Here is a 21725-nt window from a genome sequence, read left to right on the forward strand (position 1 = left end):
TGTTGTCCACACCCAATGACTTCTGGGTAGAGTTCAAGGCTGGGAGTTCTCCTTCAAATCTGTATACCAGGTTTGGAAAGAGCAGCAGGAAATAACTACAGGGCTGAGAAATATAGAGGATATAATAAGCTCTGTCCCAGCTAAGTGATAGGACTGTCAAAAAGAAGAAATGAATTAAAATTTGAGGAAGACTTTGTAAGTTATATGGCACTGGACAAATATAAGGTGTTGTTATAATTATTACTATTAACTAATCTTGGTTTACAATGGATAAGTTATGTAGATCTTGAAAGAGAAGAGTTCTTTTTCAAGTGGTGGTGCATTTATTCCTCCATCATCCAACTGCTTTCTTAGCTTATCTTTCAGTCAACATGAGTGACATATAGGGTCTATTCTTGTTTTCTTCTGTTTCTGTAATAGTTTGACACAGCTGAAATAGATGGGAAGGTCTTGCAGAGAATAGAACTGCACATGAATTGGGAAATTTTAAAAATAGTTGTCTCTGAATAGTAAGGTATAAAGGTTCCTACACATACAAGTCTAAAGATGTTATTTGTTAAGATGGCCAAAAGCATGTAGTAGCAATTCATGTAAGATGGTAGAATATTCTGAAAGCTCAATAATCGCACACTCTCTCTGTTCAGTTGCCACTGTCACAAAAGGCAGATACACGTTATAATGCTCTCTACTCTCAAGTTGGACATCTAAATTGTCTCCCTGAAATAAATGAATCTACATTTATTTAAACTAGATTTCTAAAAGTAGATATGCATTTCCTCACTATGGGAAGGGCTGTTCCACCTCCTTAATTAGCCTATACAAGCATCTTTACAGTACTGTTATAAGCACAGCTCAGTGCTTAAAGAGGTGGGAGAGAAAAGTGTAACGTGGTTATTTACTAGGCAGTACTTTCATAAATAGAATGAGGAAGATTTACACCAGCTAGCACACCATGATTACTATATATATAAAGTGAGAAGGCACCTTGTAGAACATGAAGCATAATATGACCCCAGGTATGTTTCATAGACACTGACAAATGTAGGCATAGAAAAAGTGTAAAAAGACAAAGATCAATATGTTAATAGTTATTCTATCTGGAAAGGGAAGTAGACGTGGGGAGTGAGGGGCAGGAGAGAGAAAGAGAGTTCCTCTTCACCCTTTACATTTCAGAAGATTGTTATTATTTTATAATTAATTTTTACAGAAACAAGAAATGGAAGTTATGGCAACTTTACTTGGGAAACGTTGAATGTAATTACTGGGCTTCTGTAACCGACCCACCTACTAGCTACATTGGTCGTAGAGTTCTGGAGAATTGGTATGTTTTTCATTGACGTAAACAGCACCTTTTCTGGTATATGACCACTTGCCTGTCCCAGGTGCTTTCAAAGCTTTGCCCAGGACACAATGCCCATGATAACCTCAAATCTAAGGAGTCGAAAATCCTAGTAAATCCTAGTAAATATCATGCTCCTCAGCCCATATTTGAAAATACCAGTAAATACTAGTAAATAGCATGCTCCTCAGTCCATATTCACAGCTAAGAGAGTTTTCCTCCTTATTTTTAAAGGGACAGTTTCGAAGCAGATTTAAAGAAATCGTACCCTTCTTATTGAAAACCTATCCGTACGTGCTTACCGTAAAACACCCCCAACTGCCACCCCTGAAGCTGCTGCTTTAGAACACGGGCTAAGGCGGAGGCGCACGCCGCACTCACCACTACCACCGCCACGCTCCCGAGCGCTCTCTCTCCCATTACCAGTGCGGCTAATCTGGGATCCTCAGAAATAACAGAGCACAAAGAACTAAGAGTCTTAGAGACTGGGTGTGACATTTTGTTTACAATATGATCAACTTAACTTATCAGTTGGCATACAAGACCCTAATCACTCATTCATTTGTTCAAAGATATGCCTCTACATGAACGAGGCACTTTGGTCATGGTGAGAGCAGGTGAATTACCGTCTATTCACTCCCTAAAGAAACTTAACCATTGTACAAGCAATAACTTCACATACGGAAAAGATCTTAAAAACCATTCATCTTTTCTAATCAATGAAGAAATTCATGTGTTTGTCATTATATAACCTAAAATTTTACTCATGAAGAGGTAAGCACTGATCTTTATATCCATGACTTTGAAAATCAAAACAAAAGAGTTACTAACGGCAGTAATGAATTAAGTGGGGAATTGGCAAACTGACCAATGGGCCAAATCCAGCCTGCCACCTGTTTGTATAAATAAAGTTTCACTGGAACAGTCACGTTCATCTGTTTATGTATTACCTGTGGCCTTTGAGCTATAACAGAAGAGATGAGTAGATGCAATAGGGAATGTATTCATTAAAACTGAATGGTGTACTTAAAAAATGTACCTATTTGTTTTCTATTTTGGTATGCTCTTTTTGGGATTCTGTTTATGTAGGAAATTCTAAGGGTGATTTCTTAAGGAATGTGTTTGTCGTCTCTTTGCTACTAGGAAGAACAGAAAGAGATAGTGAATACATAGTATTTACTAAAGCATAGATAGAGGGAATATAAATTAGAAACAGAGTGACTTTACAAGCATACTTCATTCCCACCCACATGAGCCAAGTGCTGAAGTTTTGGTGCATGTGGAAAGAAAGGCTTGAGGTGAAAGACTGGGATAATAATGGAGCTTATTTAACCAATCTTTGGAAATGTTTATAATGTTCTGAGAACTGCCCCAATTCCTGAATGTCTCAACTTTTTCCTGAAGAGAATCTGGCCAAAAAAAAAAAATTGCTTAAGCTAAATTTTTGTAAAACATTTGCAAAGATGGAGCTACATAGCCTACTGCCAAAGATGCTCCAATTTAATTATGCCCGACAAGTTGGCTGGGTTTGCTTGGCATTTCATTAACAAAAAATAAACCTCACTCTTCTTCCTGAGAAAACAGCATTTGTAGTATTTTAGGGACAATCAAGTTCAGTGTGCTACTTTTTGGTATGAAAAAAAAAATATATATATATATATATATATATATATATATATCTGAAATGTGGATACATAAAGCTTTAAAATTCTTTGTCATGGGAACTGACTACCCTGGAAAATCAATGTTTTTAGGCACAGGACTAGTAAAAGTCACACAAAATATGACTTTAAATGTTTAAAAAGTCACAGAGAAGTAATGCTATAAAATAGTAAGAGGATAGATCTAGAAACTGAGATAACAGAGTCTTGTAACACTTCTTAAGTAATGGGTATTCTGTCCAAGCCAATAAAGTTTTGAATTTTAGCTTCTTTGGGGGGTAAAATAAAGGCAAATTATAGATGTTGGAGAAAATAAAATGAAGAGACTTGCATACTTGTGACAGAATTATGGTTCAGAATGAATGAAAGGTAAAATTAAAGGTAAGTTTAACCTACTTAAATGAATAGCTTCCTAACTCAATTATCAGCAAAGGAACAAAGATCTTTCTAGTTCTGTACCAAATTCTTATCCAAAGAAGTCTAAATTTAGCTGAAGGAAACAAGTTGCTAGCAGGTGTCAATGGATAGTCAGCTGACATAAACACAAATTAGAAAATGCTACAGTTAATGCAGTGGCTAGAATACACAAGGGTACTGAGAAGGCTACGGGTTTGTTGGTGGGGAGAGGGACAAACACATAAAGATTCGATTGTATTGACTAAAGGAGGACTAGGAGTGGCCAGGGAAGAGCGGTGAGAAGTGACTTAGAGGTGAAGGAGACAGTAAAAATCAACAACCTGCTAGGGTTTGTATGTGAAATTCCCAGCTGTCCTGTGTTGCTGGAAAGCAAAGTTCAAAACGGGAAATTGTTAGAGTTAAGACTAGTGAGGCAGGAAACTACATATTTAAGGCTAGCATTAAACTTGGGACTATTTGGGGCTTTATTCAGCAGGGCAGGAAGGCACAAGAGGGTTGTAAGCTTGTGAGCACAGGTCTACCATGGGCTGCCCATGAGGGCGAACTTGACAGTGACGAGTTGGGTGGAGGAAAGGCCAGGCAAATGGTACAGACACCCCGGAAGGAGGTAGTTCACTGCAAGGGGCAGAAGTTCCGAATGAGAGCCGTGGTTGTAATGTTGGGCATTATGGACAGATTCAAGAAGCATTTAGGAGGGAAGATAAGCAGGTCCTGGTAACGGGTTTTATATGGAAAACAATTCAAGTGGGAAAAGAGAAGCCAAAAACAACTCTTGAGCTTCTAGCCTGGGTGCCTGAGTTCAGCAGCACACAGAGCACAGAATGAGAACCAGGTTAAGGGAACAATGAAGAGGTTAATCTACACAAGCTGGGTTGGAGGGTGCCTGATGGACACAGCAGGTATTTGGATATTTGAGTTGCAGGAAAGGGATTTGAGCTACAAATAAAATTTGTGAGTAATTGGAAATCATGACAATAGAGGAGAGTTCAGAAAGAGTTGTGTGGGGAGAAAAAACTTTGGGCTGAAGACGAAGCCAGGAGCGGGGGGTAAAAGAGAAGCATGAAAGAAATGGCAAAGGAATTAGATTAGAGCGTGATCTAGCAACATGACGCTGGAAGTCAGGGGAGCGGGGAACCTGAAGAAGGGAGGGTGGTCAATAGGACCAAATGTGCAGAGAGATCCAGGGAAGACCCGAAACTCCCACTGGATTTAGCCATTTAAGAACTATTAGTTCAGTTGTGAACTGAGAGCAGGTGCCAGATGCTAGGAATTGTAAAGTGGAGACAGGAAATGCACACAGTACACATACCTCAAATTTTTCAGAGGTTTGAATGAGTTGGTGGGGAGAGAGCTGAGAATGACGATGGACAGGGACCAGGGCAAAGGAGAGGAATTTTAGGACAGGAAAAGTGGGAATAAACTTGAACAGAGGGCTCTCTGTGCCTGTGTCCAGACCCCAGTCAGCTCAGCTGCGGCTCCATCAGGGGCTGTTCCACCCTCCCTTCCTTTTCCATTTGTCTCTTCTGTTCTTCTACCACATTCACATGTGAGAAACTTTCTGGGAAATTCGCGTCGGCCCCAGGATGGCAGGCTCTTTAGCAAGCAAAACATGGACTAAGATGAAGTCCGACTCATTACATTTGTATGAAATATTCTGAGGAAAGCAGAGAAAAGGTGATTGTTTTCTTAAATAACTACTCTTCCAAAAACATCTTTATCTCCTATATAAACCCTGTCTGTCATTACCAGAGAGCTTAGGAATACTTTATCATAAAGGTTTTGTGGTAGACGTACGGGCACATTATGAGACGTGAAACATGAGGTCTGGTCTATTGGTGGATGGCAGTTATACATGCAGTTAGCTGTCTATGGGTAGAACTGCCTACTCTGGGAAGGAAAGGAACAGCACAGCATAGCTAAAGAGGCTTAGCTGGGTGTGAATAGACTTGAACTCTTCCTGGCCCCGTCACTACCGAGCCCTGTGACCTTGAACAAGTCCCTTCTCTAAGTTCAGCCTTCATTAAAATTATGAAATGAGGTGATTCCACTTGATGGCTTGCTTCTTCTTCCAGAATTTCCAGCTAAGAGAAAACAATAACTGATACTCTTGTTATAGTTTCTAAGATTTAGGAAATTAAATCAAAATACGTTTTGTGGAAATGGAAGCAAATATTGAGCAGTTCCAAGGTCATAAAATTATGACATATATCTTGGAAGAGAAATACCTCCTGGTAATAATTAGAAAAGACAGCTATCCACACACAGTCTTCTCTTTTTCCAAATTAAAAGCTTATTTGCATCTCACAATATTTTTCTTCCCTTTCTAATGCCAATAAACCAAGCATTTGATAACAAATCAAAGCAGGATTGTTCCAGCCACAGTACACACGCCAGTGTCTCCAAAAGCAGTCAGACAGACAACTCCTAGAGACAAATGATTCACTTCTGTTTCTTCTCTAGAAGAACATAACCATAGTCAATATTCAATCTGAGGTTCAGTAATAAAAGTCTACGCCTTTGGTTACCACACAGACAGCAACTTCCCTCTGTGGTATCTCCTTAAACAATGTTGAATAAGATGACCTCAGAGAACTCAAGCAGATGGAGTCTAGAAAATTAAAAAGTGCTTTTAGATTTATATAAATTTATCTAATGCATATCTTGTCCTGGAGATAAAATGGAATAAATCAGAGTGAAAATAAATAAATCTTTTTTTCTTCTTCATCCAGAAACAGGAGAGAAAACATGTAATAAGTACATTTGGTCTCTCTCTAGGATCTGCCAGGATCCTGTACATGCTCACTCAGTTCTGCTTTATCTGTAATTTCTCCACCAGAGAAGGGAAGACCTTCAAACAATTAATTCTTTTCTATCCTTTACTGTTTCTGAACCATCCTTCTATGGTGTTGGGTTCTGTTGATGTTATCATTATTTATTATTATTATTTCCTTCACAACTATTAAATATACTACTCTGTTTTATAACTTATCTTCCATCTCAGTCAAGGACTTGGTGATCAGTCACCTGGGTTACTGTGGCCTCTCTGATCTGGTCTTGTGACTTCTGGAAATTAAGACCTTCACCTGCCCTTATATGGCTTCCAGATTTCATACATCAGCCTACTGTCAATTCACAGCAGAGCTGCCAGGGCTTCCCTGCGTTTCCATGGACCTCATCACTTCCGCTTTCTCCTTAGGTTTCCACAGTATAGGCTCTTCAAGCCTCCTGGTCCCTGTGGGCACCTCACCCTGCCCTATCTGCTTCGTCTTTTAACCCTCTCCAGCCTGCCATATTCTTCTCAGACAAGTCATCTCAATGCCCACATCATTCAGACATTTCTCTTCCATTTCAAAGCCTTCCCCCAGTGGGCCCTAGGTTTCTGATGGTGTCTTCAACTCCTTCCCTTTTCTCCCTCCTTCCCGCAGCAGTGCCTGGCTCTAGACTTCTGTAAGAGGTCTGCCTTTGCAGACAATACCTGGAGAGCTAACATGCCTTAGTTGCAATTTCTCAAACACATGCCATTCTTTACACATCTCTTTTAATACCTAAAATTACCCTATGATTTGTATATTTCATGCCTCCATGATAGTAGTCCTATTTTCTCACTCCAAATTTATTGTATTTGTATCTTCTTTATTAGACTTTAAACTCCCCAGATGCAGGAATTATATCACTATAAATCAACCTTTTGAGTACTGCCCAGTCATCATTTTATGATTTTAATGGTGGCAATAAAATAGAAAGTCATGCAAATTTACCTGTGCTTCTATGAGGACATAAATGAGCAAACTGTCTTGGTAACCACATAGTTTGCTCTATCAACTCCCCAGTGGGCCAAAACCAGTTTCTTACCTTGCTCCCTGTCCTGTGGAGCTAATACAACCACAGACTTGCCTTTGAAGTCAACTGGAACACCATGCATGGCTGAGCTCCAGAGAGCACACAAAAGCAAGAAAAGAAAGCTGACATGTTATTCTTAACTAAGAGGACTGTGCTATTTCTATGTTTCTGTACACACTGCGACATCCCACAAACTTTAAGAGCCTGCAGATAAAGCAGGAGAAGCCGAAGTTAGCAGTGTCTTATAAATGGGGACTGGATAGCAGATGAAGCCACAAGAGAATGAAAGCTTTAAATTCCTAGTAAACAATTCTTGCTTTTTCTTTGTTGAAAGTCATACAAATAACAAATATAAAATTCTTGGCTATAGAACTCCCCTCTAAGAATGTCAAGCTCTTCTGGAAATGGCATCCATTCTTCATCTGAAGCATGACGATTGCCTTGCAGACTAGTGTTCAGTTCCATGCACCAGCCATTTATCCAGAATCTTTACTGAGAAGGAGTTGTGCTCATCAAGGGGAGAGCAGCATCCCCATCTTCAAGAAGAAAAGCATAAAGCAGTTCTCATAGCATATAGCTCTCCACAGCCACTTACAAAGCACAGTCTCAGGCGGCATCAGACTGCTGTGCAGCACCGTGGTGAAATATAAATGACAACTTAAATACTGCTGCTCATAGTCGAGGTCTTAAAACTAGGTGATGCTTTGGAAACTACATGTATTATGTACATACATTTGATCCTGCAAGTCTTGTCCTAAAAAACAAACTCTACGGAAATGAAAGAACCAACAAGAGGCCCCAGTACTTAACAACCATGTATGTTTGGGAGTGCATTTTCTTTACCTCTCCAAACCTCAGTGTGGTAATTTTGTAAACTGTGGATAATAACAGTGCTGGCCTTATAACCCATGTGAGTATGATGACTGGCATGTGGGAAATGGTCAAGAAATGTTAGCAAGGTGGGTATTATCCTTATTTCTCAGAAGAAACTGTGTTTCAAAGATGCTAAAAACTGGTCCAAGATTATAGCTGGTCTCAATTTGAATCAAACTTGGTTTGATTCCAAAGACTGTTCCCTTCCTGCCTCAAGGCTGCTGCTTAACTTAGAGCCCCAAAGAGAATGAGAAAAGAGACATCAGCTGAGAGGGCTCACCAAACGCCATCTTGATGACCCCTCAAGGATGCCTGTGTTCTAATGACCCTCTTCACACAGTGCGTGCTCAAAGATTCGGATATTAGACTTTGAAAAAAACATTCAAGGCCCTCAAATCACAGGGAACTGAACTCAAATGTAAAAATGACACGACCAGTCACTGTAGCCTAAAAAATGAACATGGATGAAAAGGTGGCAGTTGATTAGCAATAAGACATGGATTCACCACAGGGGCAAGAAAAAGGCTCTGTGCTCCTGGACACTGATGTAGCACTGTAATATCGATTTTATATTGAAATATTTCAAGATGAAACATATGAGGCTGTTATTACCATCAGAAGCACCACTAATCAAAATATTTTGGCTACTTTATTGGGGTGAAGACCTGGATGACAAGGAGCAAATCGTGAGTCTAAATGTGTAGTTTTAAAGGTAGGTCAGACAAAAGTCCCTAAGTCTCTGATCTTCATGTTCCAAATCATGCACCAGTTGGGTAGGAGAAACCCCACTGAAGAATTTCTCAACCATATTTGTCACACTGCATGGAGTTCAAAAGTGCCTTCTGCAAATGCCTATCAAAATGAAATGCTACTTAGAGCAGAAAGGTGAGAGAAGTTCTCTATTTGGGGGCACCAAAGGATTCACAAGTCCCAGGGAACAGTGTCTCTGCTCTCATTAACTGTTTAGACAGGTGAATGGTGAATCCTGCTTCCCAAAGACATTGAGAATCCAGAGCTGCCATAGGTTAGAGGGGATACTGTTACCTAATCTCTGAGTGGGGCTCATTAAGTATCCTTCTGTATGACTCTCCTTATGATGTGTCTAAGTAGAAGTCCATCCACATGATAGGATCCTCGGGAGAACCAGCCCTTTGTCTCACCCTTCCCCTCGCCCCTTCATAACAGGACATCTGTCCTCCCTGCTTAGGGATGCCAGACACAGTCCACAGGAGATATCTGGTAGGAATGGGGTGTGCATTTTTCCATCCTCAAGCAGAGAAGGCAGAAATGGTCAAGGTTCTTCTCTCTCTCTGTCTACAAAATTCAAACTCCGCAAGATAAAAGAAGAGAAAATCAAGTTATTGCTGGGCTTTTCAACACAAAGGTCTCAATGTACCTAAGGTCAAAAACTTCAAGACTTTCTAAATAAAGTTTTGAAATTGTTTGGCTGGCTAATCTTTGGCTTTCTTGGAAAATGACAAACAATGTGTATACCAAGTTCTTTTACCTTAAAATTCTAAAACTTTATATTTGAGATAGAAACTAAGACTGAACCAGTCCCAAAGCTCCTTGCTTAATGTTAGACTTTATTTGGAATAGTGTTTTTATTCTTTTTGGATGAATGGTGTAATATTTCTGCCAGAGAACGAAATTCTGGGCAGGGCTTTACACATCCAGGGATGTTGTTAAAGACAGCTTTGAAAAGTTGTCTCTTGCATAGAATGTGTTTGCCTGTCTTTTTAAGATAGCAAGGAAGTTGAAGTACTTCATACACATTTCAATTTACATTTGTGTCCAAATTTTGGAAGAATATTGTGAACTACTATTAAGGCAATGGTAAACTCTACCCCCACACAGACATATTTTATTATAAACCTTCAATAAGGTAAGGTCTTTGCAAATTTTGTACAGTTGAATTAATTACTAACCATGCAACAAAACAGTTAATTTTTTAAGTCACCACAAAATGAAAATCTTCTTGCTAATAAAAATCAAGTGAAAACTCTAAAATCCATTTTTACAATTTAGAATAAACTAGCCTTTATTCTGAATTTCTCATTATCACTCTCACATCAAATAATCTAAAACAATATTCTGAACCACTATATTTGATTGCTAATACTGCTTTCTACCTGTGAGGAAATAGCTTCTCCCTTCACAGTGCTCAAATATGATTGCTAAGAGTAATTTTAGAACTTTAAAGAACTAATTGGATAATATAATAAAATTATATATTATCCAATTAGTTCTTTAAAGTTCTTTTCTCTTTTCAATTATACTACAGTTAATGAGGGTAAGATTGTATATTCTCCTTTTATGAAATCCTCCACAGCACCTTCAGCAACACTGGTCTGACAAGACAATTCAGGAAAAAAAGAGCCAGTTGAATAATTGAGTAAATAAATGATTGAAGTCTTCCCAAATGTATGACAATAATCATGATTACTGAGTAAAAGAGATACCCATTTTAGTTAAGAAGATCATACACTGTACCAACTTTTATCCCACTTGGAAAAAATAAAGCCCCCAAACCACATAGAAAGTCTGAACTCATTAAAATATTTTGTTTTGTGGTAAAGAGCCAGAAATTCTTTGCCATATGTACCAACACTTCCTATTATATTTACCTAACCCCCAAAATAAAATAATACCATAAAAGACGTAGTCGGAGGAAGTTCAAATATTCATAAATATTATAAATCCAGTGAGTAGCAGTGAATTAAAGTGGACTTGATTGCATTTCACTGAATTTGCAGCATTAAAGTAAAATAAAGACTAACTTCTGGATTTAAATTTTTCTAGTGCTTTGAAAACACCAGGCTTAAAAAAGAGGTATCGATCTCTAAGATGACATGCTGCTTATTTACATAGATGATTCTATTCTTACACCATTTTCCTACTTGTCAAAACTATTTCTCTGGACTGAATATAAGCACATCTGTTGGGAGGTGATGTAGGTTGCTAGTTTCCCTTATGTAAGTACACACCTCCGAGGTGACTTTCTTGTTAATTGGAAGTTATACCACTCACGTTATTTTTTTTTTAATTAACATTAAAAGCTGCTAAAGTGAAACTATTTTTGTAAATGTCACCAAATGGAATTTCCTTTAAAGATCAACAGCACCATCAAGCAACATGCCTAAAAATGGAATGCTACTATTTGTGCGTCACATACAGCCTTTCACATGTTAAGTCCACAGCTGACCAACAAAACGGAGGACTGAAAGCTTTTAAAAACATCTTCTCACCAAAATGAATTATTAATTTAGCATATTTAAAACATCTTCTTTTTGTTTGCACATTCAAATTGATACACAGTGGTCCCAAATTTGCATGGCATGCATTCAACAGGGAGCCAAAGGTTTTATCTTCACAGTGACAAAACCACCAGTTAATTCAGAGAAAATAGAATCTTCAACCAACTCAACTGATTGGGACCATGTGGAGAAAACAGGCTGATTAAATATTTCCCTGTCCAACTGCATGTGGTGTGTTCTTATGGCAAATCACAGGGGCTAAATATTGTTCTCTATTGTGCACCCAGGTGGTAGCAAGATACTAACAATTACACACTGTAGCTAAGTGCCAAGGTTCATGCCTGAAATTAGTGTCAAAATGAAAGGACCATAGAAAGTTAGGGTTAAAGGGGAGACAAGCTCATCCTCTGTGTTTTACCAACATCAACACAGCAGGTGATAAGTATCTGGAGCACAATTTTGTTTTTGGAACTGACGTGGACTATTCAACTGCTACTTTACAATTGAGACTGTAGAAATATTCCTTGATTCTTTGAGGATATACCTCAGAGCCTCACGCCCGAAGCTTTATCCTCACTTATCTCAACTAGCAGGTAGGGATTCCCAAAGAATGGGGGCTCTTCAGCAGAGGACTCCCATCTAAGTTAGAAGGCATGCACAGGCTATCTGTTCACACTGGTTCAAGGTGCAACCTTTCTAGCTTGCTTTACTCAGGAAAGTTAGGACATGTTACATATATATTATGTATTCGTAATACCTCCTTCAAGTAAGCCCTGTATGTTCACATCTATGCATACAAGTCATGGCTCTTACAACAAGTAAAACAGCTCTGTAGCAGAGGTCAGAGGTACTAGTTGCTTTAAGGGTATCTACCTGGATTTATCTATGAAGCAAAATTCTATCTTAATCACTTGCTTTGAGAACCCATACAAATACAGACAGACACAATGTTTTTCTTGAGCTTTCAAGGCTACACTTTTGAATACAATGAATAAAAACATAAATAAAATTAGCCACAAGAGTTGCTTGTTGATAGAGAAGAGTCGGGCTAGGATTTTGAATGTTGAATTTGGCTTTTATTTTTTAAAAAATCCAACATGCACTATTAACTAATAACACTTTATGATGCTTAAAAAGATAGTTCTTTTGGGGGAGGAGCAGCCAGCAACTTCTATGATACTAAAACATGTCCCAGGAGACAGAGATATAATCATGCTCAGCATAAAAGAGAAAAATCAACCCAGAGTCAGCTGCATGGTGGGCCTGAATAGTGATGGAAATCATACTGAAACAACACAATTACACTTTCTCTTAGAAACACCAGAAAGTTCAAACCATATCTAATGTATTAATGTTGACAAGAGTGACAATTTATTCCTGGAAGAAGCAAAAACACATTTGAAATTAAAGATTATTGTGTATAAGTATACATTCCTGAATAGGATCTCTAACCCTAATTAAATATTTAAAGATCCTTGAAGGCCCTGGCCTATACATTTAGGAGTATTATTTTCTCTTTCCCTGCTTACTTTCCTCCTGTTATCAGTCTCTCCCTCCTTCATAGTTTTCTTTCCTTCTTTCTGGCCTCAAAGGCATATTAACAGCAAGTCTTTGCCAGGCAATGTGCTAGGCAATAGGACTCTTGCTTTCAAGCCTCTAGTCCAACCTTTTTTACTTTCTTATTTTATTGCTGGCTCCCTGAACTCTTTGCCAACATGTCAGCTGGACACATTTACAAACACTGAAGCAGCCAGGATTCAGGAAATACGTGCAACATTATCTGGCCTTAAACTACTCTAGTGGTTGCAAATGTCATTTGTCAAATGATCCATGCAGATAGAAGATTTTAGGATTTTATTTCTAAGATGGGCTTTGTGGAAACCAGGGGCTTTGGCCCAGACCTAGGAAGACGGGAGGCATTAAGAAAGCAGTGGCAGAGTGTGTCCTGGGCAGGAATGATCAGAGAAAATACCAGGAACACTTTGTGAAGACAACGAGCTGATCAGTCTTCCAGTGTAAAAAAATTCCTATTTAGAAATAGGTAATAATGCAGCTGGAAAGAAAGACTAAAGCCAAATAGTGAGAGGTCTAAAGAGGGTATGAAGTTTAAAAGTTTTTTCGCACTGGCTCTGGGAAAGCCATAGATGTGAAGGGAAATAACATAACGTAAGTATGCAATCAAGTAATCATGGTAGTTGTGAGTGCCTAGTCTCAGGGCAAAGACTTGCCTGTCCTGTGCACTGCTTTGGCTGAAACACCCTGAGCAGGCCTAGGACATCACTGAGGCTCGTTAATATTTGTTGAATGACTAGAAGAATGAACAGAGCATGAAAGACTGAGGTGTAAGGCACCTCAGGCCCTTATCACTCTGTGACCTTGAGGCAGTAATTTAACTTCTCAAAGCCTCAGTTTCCTTTTCTACAAGCAGGGATAGTAACTACCTTTCTCATATCATAATTAAAAGGATTAAATTAAAAAACATAGGCCAAGGGCTTAGCACATCGACTGGCATATAGAAAATAATTGTGAGCCATTAATAATGAGAATTAGAGGTCCCTAAAAAGAGTATAAGAAGTGCTGGAAGGAAGCATAAAAGCCATAAAACCAACTTGAGCCTAAATAGTGAAGGAGAAGGAATGCATTTAGATACTTTCTAAATGCATATCAGTAAGATAACTTTTTAAAACACATTTTGACTGGCTTACCAATATATTATTTTAAATTGGTAGGTATGCCCAGAATATATTTTAAGTCATTTATATAAAAGACTAGTGAAGTAAAGTTCCAAAATGATATGCATTGTGATGTGATTAGCTGGTGGTATATGAATAACTGGAGAGACTCCTATAATCTGCAAAATCAGGCAAGCAATGAATTTTGACTCAGTAAATAATAAATGAAAAGCCACAAGAATAGAGTCTGGCATTGGGTAGGCATTGAATAAATGTTTGTTGAGTGAATGAATGTTTTCTAAATCCTTATGGGAGAACATTTTAAAAATAATTTGATTTCCATGTTTCAATTTCTAGCAAATCAAATCCTTCTCCAAATATTTCTTGAAAATCCAACAGTTTCAAAGATGCCTGCAACAAACTATATTAAAACCCTTGAGATTGTGATTATTAACTGTACACCATATGTTCCTGACCATAGAATGCTACCTTGTCTTTCTTTATGGAAACTCTTAGCCTTCTGGTATATTTCAGTCTTTGTGTTCAGATTGTGAATTCAACTGTCAGAAAAATAAAGGGATTTCAAGGATTTATAAGACACAAGCACATTGTGCTTACATAATGTCAAGCAACATGAAGAACATAAACTACGGCTTAAAGATGTTAAGGACTCAGGATCATACGATCATTACCATTCTATACAGGCTATCTCTTGATAAAGAAAGTCTAAAAACCATCAAGCAAACTACAATTTTTATATCTCAAAATTGGAACAAATTTTTTAATGCTTCAATTAATTATTAGTGAATGATAAGAGTGAGGGATTTAGCTTCTTAGCATACCTTTTATCTTCTTAAATTATTCTGGTATCTTTTAAATAAAAGTATCTGACTGATGGTAATGCAAATTGAAATCTGCTGTTGGATCAAGGGGGTGTTTAACACAAAACACCAGTAGATAAAAGTTCACAATGTGTCCTGCCTACATCCTAGAGTAATGACTTGTGTGACACCTTCAGGGCCCCTCCCTTGACAGTTCTTTCTCTATCATAAATTTTCCAGAGGATGCTCTGAAAATCTGAGGTTTTGCCACATGCCAAAATAATTTGTGGGAAATAAACTAAGGTAGCTGAAGGAAAGGTTTTAGTGAATTAGGCAAGGAACTGGCCACTACTGTGAAATCCCGTATCCTAATATTAGCCCCTTGAACAACCTCCCAAGGCCAACTCAAATCTTAACAGCACTTTATACACAATTTCTAATGAAACCAGTTTTTTTTCTTCCAAACTCAGACAGATAGGTCACATAAATAGCTTCAAAGCCAATATAACTTTCTAGGTGACAGGTAAGAAAATGGCACAACAAAAAGAAGTAGAAGGAAGCTAAGAGTAACCCATTACTCTAAACGATGTTATTTGGAAAGGAATATTAATTACAAAATGGAAGCAGACTTGGGGAAATTTAGTAAACATATTAGGAGAGCAGAATAATGACATACTGGAGCTTCATTTCACTTTTACAAAAAAATTGTACCGACAGTGTGTTAATTCAGCAATAATATAATATTCTCACTTTACATATTCACTACAATCAAGTTAAATTGCTTGAAAATTTTTTCTAGTTAGCGTTTAGAACAATGCAGTTTGGAAGTTAATGGCTTTGTGTAACTTATACAGAAAAACTGATTAAGGGTTTCATTTTATCTTACATGAAAATTGATCTGACATGTCACAACTCCAGTTCCCGAAAGATTTGGTGGCCTAAAAGCTATGTGATTAACTTGACTTGAGTCTACATCTCCCGAAAGAACTGAAGGGCAAAGATGTTCCTGGTAACATTAGTTTCAATTATATTAAGTTTACACATCTCCATTTACCTGTTCCATAAAAGCAGATACAGTAACTGCATATATACATACATAGACATTTTTTATTTCTGAGTCAGTTTTTAAATTTTTAAAAAATACATGACATCTACAAGTGAAGTCGATTTTAGGATAGCGCATACTAATATTTATTTTGTTTTTCACTTTTCCCTTGACTTCCATACCTCTTTGTTTTTCCTCTTTAAACTGTAAACTGTCATTTATAATACATCTCCTTTCAAGGCACACCCAGTTCTTGTAAGGAAGTACCAAATTAAAATAGGAGGAATCTGGAAATACTGTTTTATCTCAAGAGTTCAATGAAATTGCTCCAGTTGATATAAATACATGAAGACTTCCCTGAAATAACTTTTACATAAAGATAAAATGATTTCTATGTAGGAAACAATTACCAGGCAACATTATTATCACCAGAAAATTGTAAGCTAGAATGAGCAATAAAAACATTGTACTTGAAATGAGATATTAGAGAATAGCTATTAAAATACTTTACTCAATTTCTATTATACCTTAAAATGAAAGTCATCAAAATGTCATTACAGGCCTTGTCCCCAGATTTTTCAGAGACTGAATTTAATCATTTCAGGAAACTGAGCGCTACCCAACATACATTTAAATCCTTTGAAATCACAGCAAAACAAAACACAGTGTGAAACTTGTAAGACGTTTATATTAAAATACATTCATATATATGCATAGAAACATGCCACATACCAGGCAAAATTTGTCTTCGGATACCTAGAATCAAATATTTCTAGTGAAATTAGCACTCATATAAGGTATTACCTTCAAGAAGACCTGAAGGGAGAAACCCAAGTTAAGGAGCCACAACTAAGCTTTGCAAAACCCCAGTCTTAATAAAGGCACTAAAGTAGCCGTTTAAAAAAATACCTTCAAAACTCAATTTTCTGGAAATTACTGCGAGTCACAATTACTACCTATACAACAGAACACAGAACTTTTAACTGCTGCTCAACTACAGAGAGCTAAACATTAGTTGAATAAATGCAAATACACTAATAAAGGCATCCTTGAGCATTCTTTCAGAAAACTAGTACTATATGAAGAATTTTCAAGCCAGAAGAGACCATCGGCATCACCGAATCTCAGTTCTTAATTACCAGTTCTAGGAATAAAATCTACATAAAATAAATAAAGACCATTTCTTACTGATTCCCCCAAATGACAATTTTCTCTAAAAAAATTAAAATTTGCTTATTTCCAAGGCTGAACGGAAAACAAATGAAGTACCTGGCTGTATTTTGTTAACAAAAGCCAGGCATTCTTTAGAAAATGGCTAACAATAAAATAAAATTCCCTGAGGTTTTATCTTATTTATTTATATCCCTCTCTTCTTTAAACCTTTTATTTCAAAAGAACAATTTAAAATTTAAATAGTTTAATTTAGAAGGCAGTTTTCTAATGCTACTGGCAAGAAGTACATGAAATGGTTTGAAAATTGCACTTTAAAAAATGTTTAGTTTTTACCTTTCAGTTCGAGGAGGATGCACTTCTCACGGAACCCATTTTTCCTGAAGATACTCGGGGCTGGCCGGTTTAGAATAAAAACCATTAGCATATTACTATCAAAAGAAAAACTCCCCCTGCAAAGCTGCAGTCTCTCTCGGAAGGAAGCTGTTGGTGCTTATAAGCAAGAAATGCCTTTCCGGATACCTACTCTGTCATCATCATCTTATTAGTAGAGTGTATGCTCTCTGCAGCATCAATTAAGCAGTTTTTAAGGAATGGAGAAATAGATGCAGGCTCATCTGCTAAGCACGGCTATATACTCCGCAGCCTCTTAATCACCGCGGCTCCCTCTAACAAGGATCTGGGATGCAAGGACGTCCAGGGACCATTAAGTAGCACGCCAGCAGAACATTCCTGGGAGTCACCAATATTGGACACAACTTTCCCTCAAAGAGCTAGCATGAGTCGGTAGGTGACAGAGCTGCGGCGCATCTGCCAGTTTCCGCCTTAGCGCTGGGGAAGCGGCGACCCGACCCCATCAGAGAAAGTACTCCTGACCTCCTAGGGTCCCCGCAGAATCCAGGCAGCGGAGAGGGCCTGCTTCATATGCAGACGCAGTTAGAAACAAAGTAAGGAAACGGAAGGTTTACCCTCTCATCCTCAATCCACCGAAAGCGGTTATCCCCCGAATTACAAATGAAATGCTAATGCACGAGAAAATAAATGCCAATTTCCTCCACTTTGTTCCAAGTTTCAGAGGTTTCCCCCGCAATGAAAGATAACTGTTTGTGGAGGCTCCCTGGTTCCATACCATTAACTTAGAACAAAACATATTTTTAGTGGGACAGCGGTGTTTACTTGTAAGAACTGATGAATTGTTCGCCACCATTTATCACTTGCAGACAAAGACGTTCAGCCACAATTTTGGACATAAATCAAGATACATGCGCCTCAAAAAAAAAAGACTGCTTAAGTTCCCCAAACCACAGAGATTGAGGTCAGACTGGCCATAGCAACCAAGAACAGGACTTGGGGCTCGAGAAGGACCTAGCAACCGATAAATGAGTTCAGATCTCTTTTCATCTCCACTGGTGTGAACGCCAAAATTAAAAAGATTAGATCACCCTGTACCCATTACAAAAGGCGCCACAATGAAAAAGTCATTTCCAGCCTTTGAATCACATCAAATAAATAACATTCATCCCTGCTATAATGAACAACTTTCAAAGTAAATTGAATCTCCATCGCGCTGCTTTCCCTGGCTGCACAGTATTTACATAACAATATATCACAGGAAGCTCAGAATGGGTCTCGTAAATGGGGAACTCGGGATAAAAAGCATCTTTAGCCCCGATTACTGTACATTCAGACTGCTTTTCAATCCCCCTCATTTAAACAATGTGTTGTATCAGGAACATAAACAATGTTTTTAAATTGTGGGAAATGAAAGTTTTCGGTACATTTTTAAATGTCTGGACTCACCCCTTTTGTGGGGCACTGAGAATATAGGAATCACTTAATCTCCTAAATCCATGCTCTGGATTCATTTCTGTGACAAAGAATTGTCACCTATGTACACATTTGCTTCTTTGTTTGTGCCAGCAATTTCTCACCCTAAGTATCTCCTGCATTTTCATCTATTACTTGAGGAAAGCACATTTGCAGATTTTCCTTAGCCTGTGGTTCAGTCATTATTTGTCGTTTCCTCGAAAGTAGAAGGTATTCTCCATTGCCATAACAATGCTGTCTATTAAGTTTTAGCAATATTCCACACAAAATAATCATCTTCTACAGTCTAATTTTGACAGAATTTCTCCAGGTCATCAAAAAAAGGTCTTTAAGGATTAACATCCCCAAATACTAAGGCTTCCATAAACTATTGTATAGTTAATATATCTCAAATAGAGTATGTCCAAAATAAGACAGTAATCCTACGTTAAAAATACAGCAGCTCTATCTTATCTTTTTGTGGCAGCTCACATAGACATTACTATTTGAACTCCACAGGGAATCTCATTAATTTTTAAAACTCTTTGACCTCCGTACAGTTGAGTGTAAAAATAATGACAAATTAAGAATGAAAGAGCATCACTTGAATTCCACATGACCCTCTGCTCTACGTTGCAGAAAACATTGCCTTCATCAAACAGAATTTTTTCCAGATATGAATTTAAACAGCATGATAAATGTCATCAGACAGACATAAAAAGCAGCTCACCCTTCCACCCAGCCCTGTGCACACCTCACCTCCAATGAGTCTAGTAACACAAAGCCCTGAGAACACAGGTTTGCAGGCAAGTGACAGCACAGATGACATCCTCACAAAAATATTTTCCTATTGAGACTCGCTTTGTATTTCAATGTCTGTCTCAGCCACAAGGACACAAAAATACAAGAATCGGGCCATAAATATTTTCTTACCTCAAACTTGTCAGAAGGATGGTCTTCGGGTGGCAGTCATTGTTGTCACCTCGGGTGTTCCCTCTCGCCATCGTGGAAATTGGCTCCACTATGTTTATTGCTCTGTGCCTCAGTTACAGCTGTGGCACTCATCTGCCTGCACAGAACCTACGAGGGGAAATGAGAGACAGTGAGAAAGTAAGAGAGGGTGTGTGTGTGTGTGTGTGTGTGTGAGAGAGAGAGAGAGAGAGAGAGAGAGAGAGAGAGAGAGAGAAACAGTCTGCTGACTTGAAACTAAGAACCTAAAACCTCCGACCAAGACAAGCCTGAATAAAAATGATCAAAGCTCTGTCCTTCGTCAGGGTATTTGTAGACAGATATTTTTTTTCTCCTCCACCGAAAAGTGGAGCTGTCATTGGGGATTCTCACCAGGAAAGCGCAGACAGAGGCAGACCTTCTCCAGAGTGTCAGCGCTGCCCAGCAGTCCATGCAGAATACAGGTACCTATTGTTCCAGAGACAGATATGTAGCCAGCCAGTCAGACTCTGACAGATCTCAGCAAACCAGTGAGCCTGCCTTCATTTTAACTCCTTATTTACTAGTGCTTTTTGGTCAAATGCAAAGGTCTTCTCATCACCCATGAGAAATAAATGGAAATGATACAGATAAGCTCATGGCTGGAACTAATCCCATATCTTTTACAAAGAGGGACTTTTCACTACTGATATTGAAATGCTGAATTTGATGCAAATATCTTCTTTTTCTGGGAAGAAATGAAACATTAGATTACAAGGGGAGGACTTAGTGAGTAAAAGAAAGCCTTGACATCAAGGATAAACAGCACGATTTTAAAAGGAAGACAGAAATTCAAAGCACCCTGACGGTAAATACATATACACCAGAACATGAATGGGGTTACCTAAGTCAAGGGGCTCCCAACCTTTTTTTGCATAGGGGTGTGGCACACTGAATGCATTCCACACAAAAAGCTACCCGGGTAGACTTCGGTTTTCCTAGGGGCTGGGTGGAGTCTTTGTAGTCTCTCTCCTTCTAGACCCCACTGCTCCCTTAAGCATCCCCAAAACATATCCCTTCCCTAAAGCCTCACCAGTGTTTAAATTATGCCTAAGGCAGTAAAACAAAATTAAGGAAGTGCAGAGGAAAATACTCACTCTACACTCTCCCTGATGGATCCCAAGATCCAGAGGGTACATCTGATTCTTTAAATTCCGGGACCTTTCAGAGTACAGTGGGTTTCTAACTTTCCTCTTTGTGTGCTAATTGACTGATTTTCTTCTAAGGAGTGAAAGAAGGCAAAATGCCTTGCATTTGATTGTTTAGCACTATTAAAAGGCAGGGGATAGAAAAGCAAAAGGAAAAGTAGTTCTCACTGAGTTAAAATAAGAAATGGACTTAAACTTCTCCCAAAGACTTATTATACAGACACTTCGGACTTTTTTCTGGAGTGAACACCAATTTCATTAACTGTTACCATTTATCCGAGAAACACTATGCATATTCTGATATAGTAGGTGTGCCCCAGAATCTATAAAATGGTTATGAAATGCCTCTGTAAAACCCACACTTAAGCATCACTTTACAAAGCCAGAGGGTAAATACTCAGCGCAACAGGAGGAGGTTTATCCATGCACGGATGTTAATGATAATGAGATATGCAGTATATATCTATGCATTGCCCAACAGCTTCTCTTAAATATCTAGGGATTTTTTTTTTTATTTTTTAAGAAAACCCAATAAGAGACTGCATCATGATGTCTCAAAACTCCATTTTAAAAAAAAAGAGACCTAGAAAAAACAGTTCTCTCCTTCACACTGCCTCTTGTCCTAAATGCCAGCATTCTGAAACCAGTTCAAGTCATGCTAATTTAATTAGAATTATGTGCAATTAATA

The sequence above is a fragment of the Manis pentadactyla genome, chromosome 10, assembly GCF_030020395.1.
Source record: "Manis pentadactyla isolate mManPen7 chromosome 10, mManPen7.hap1, whole genome shotgun sequence".
Taxonomy (NCBI): domain Eukaryota; kingdom Metazoa; phylum Chordata; class Mammalia; order Pholidota; family Manidae; genus Manis; species Manis pentadactyla.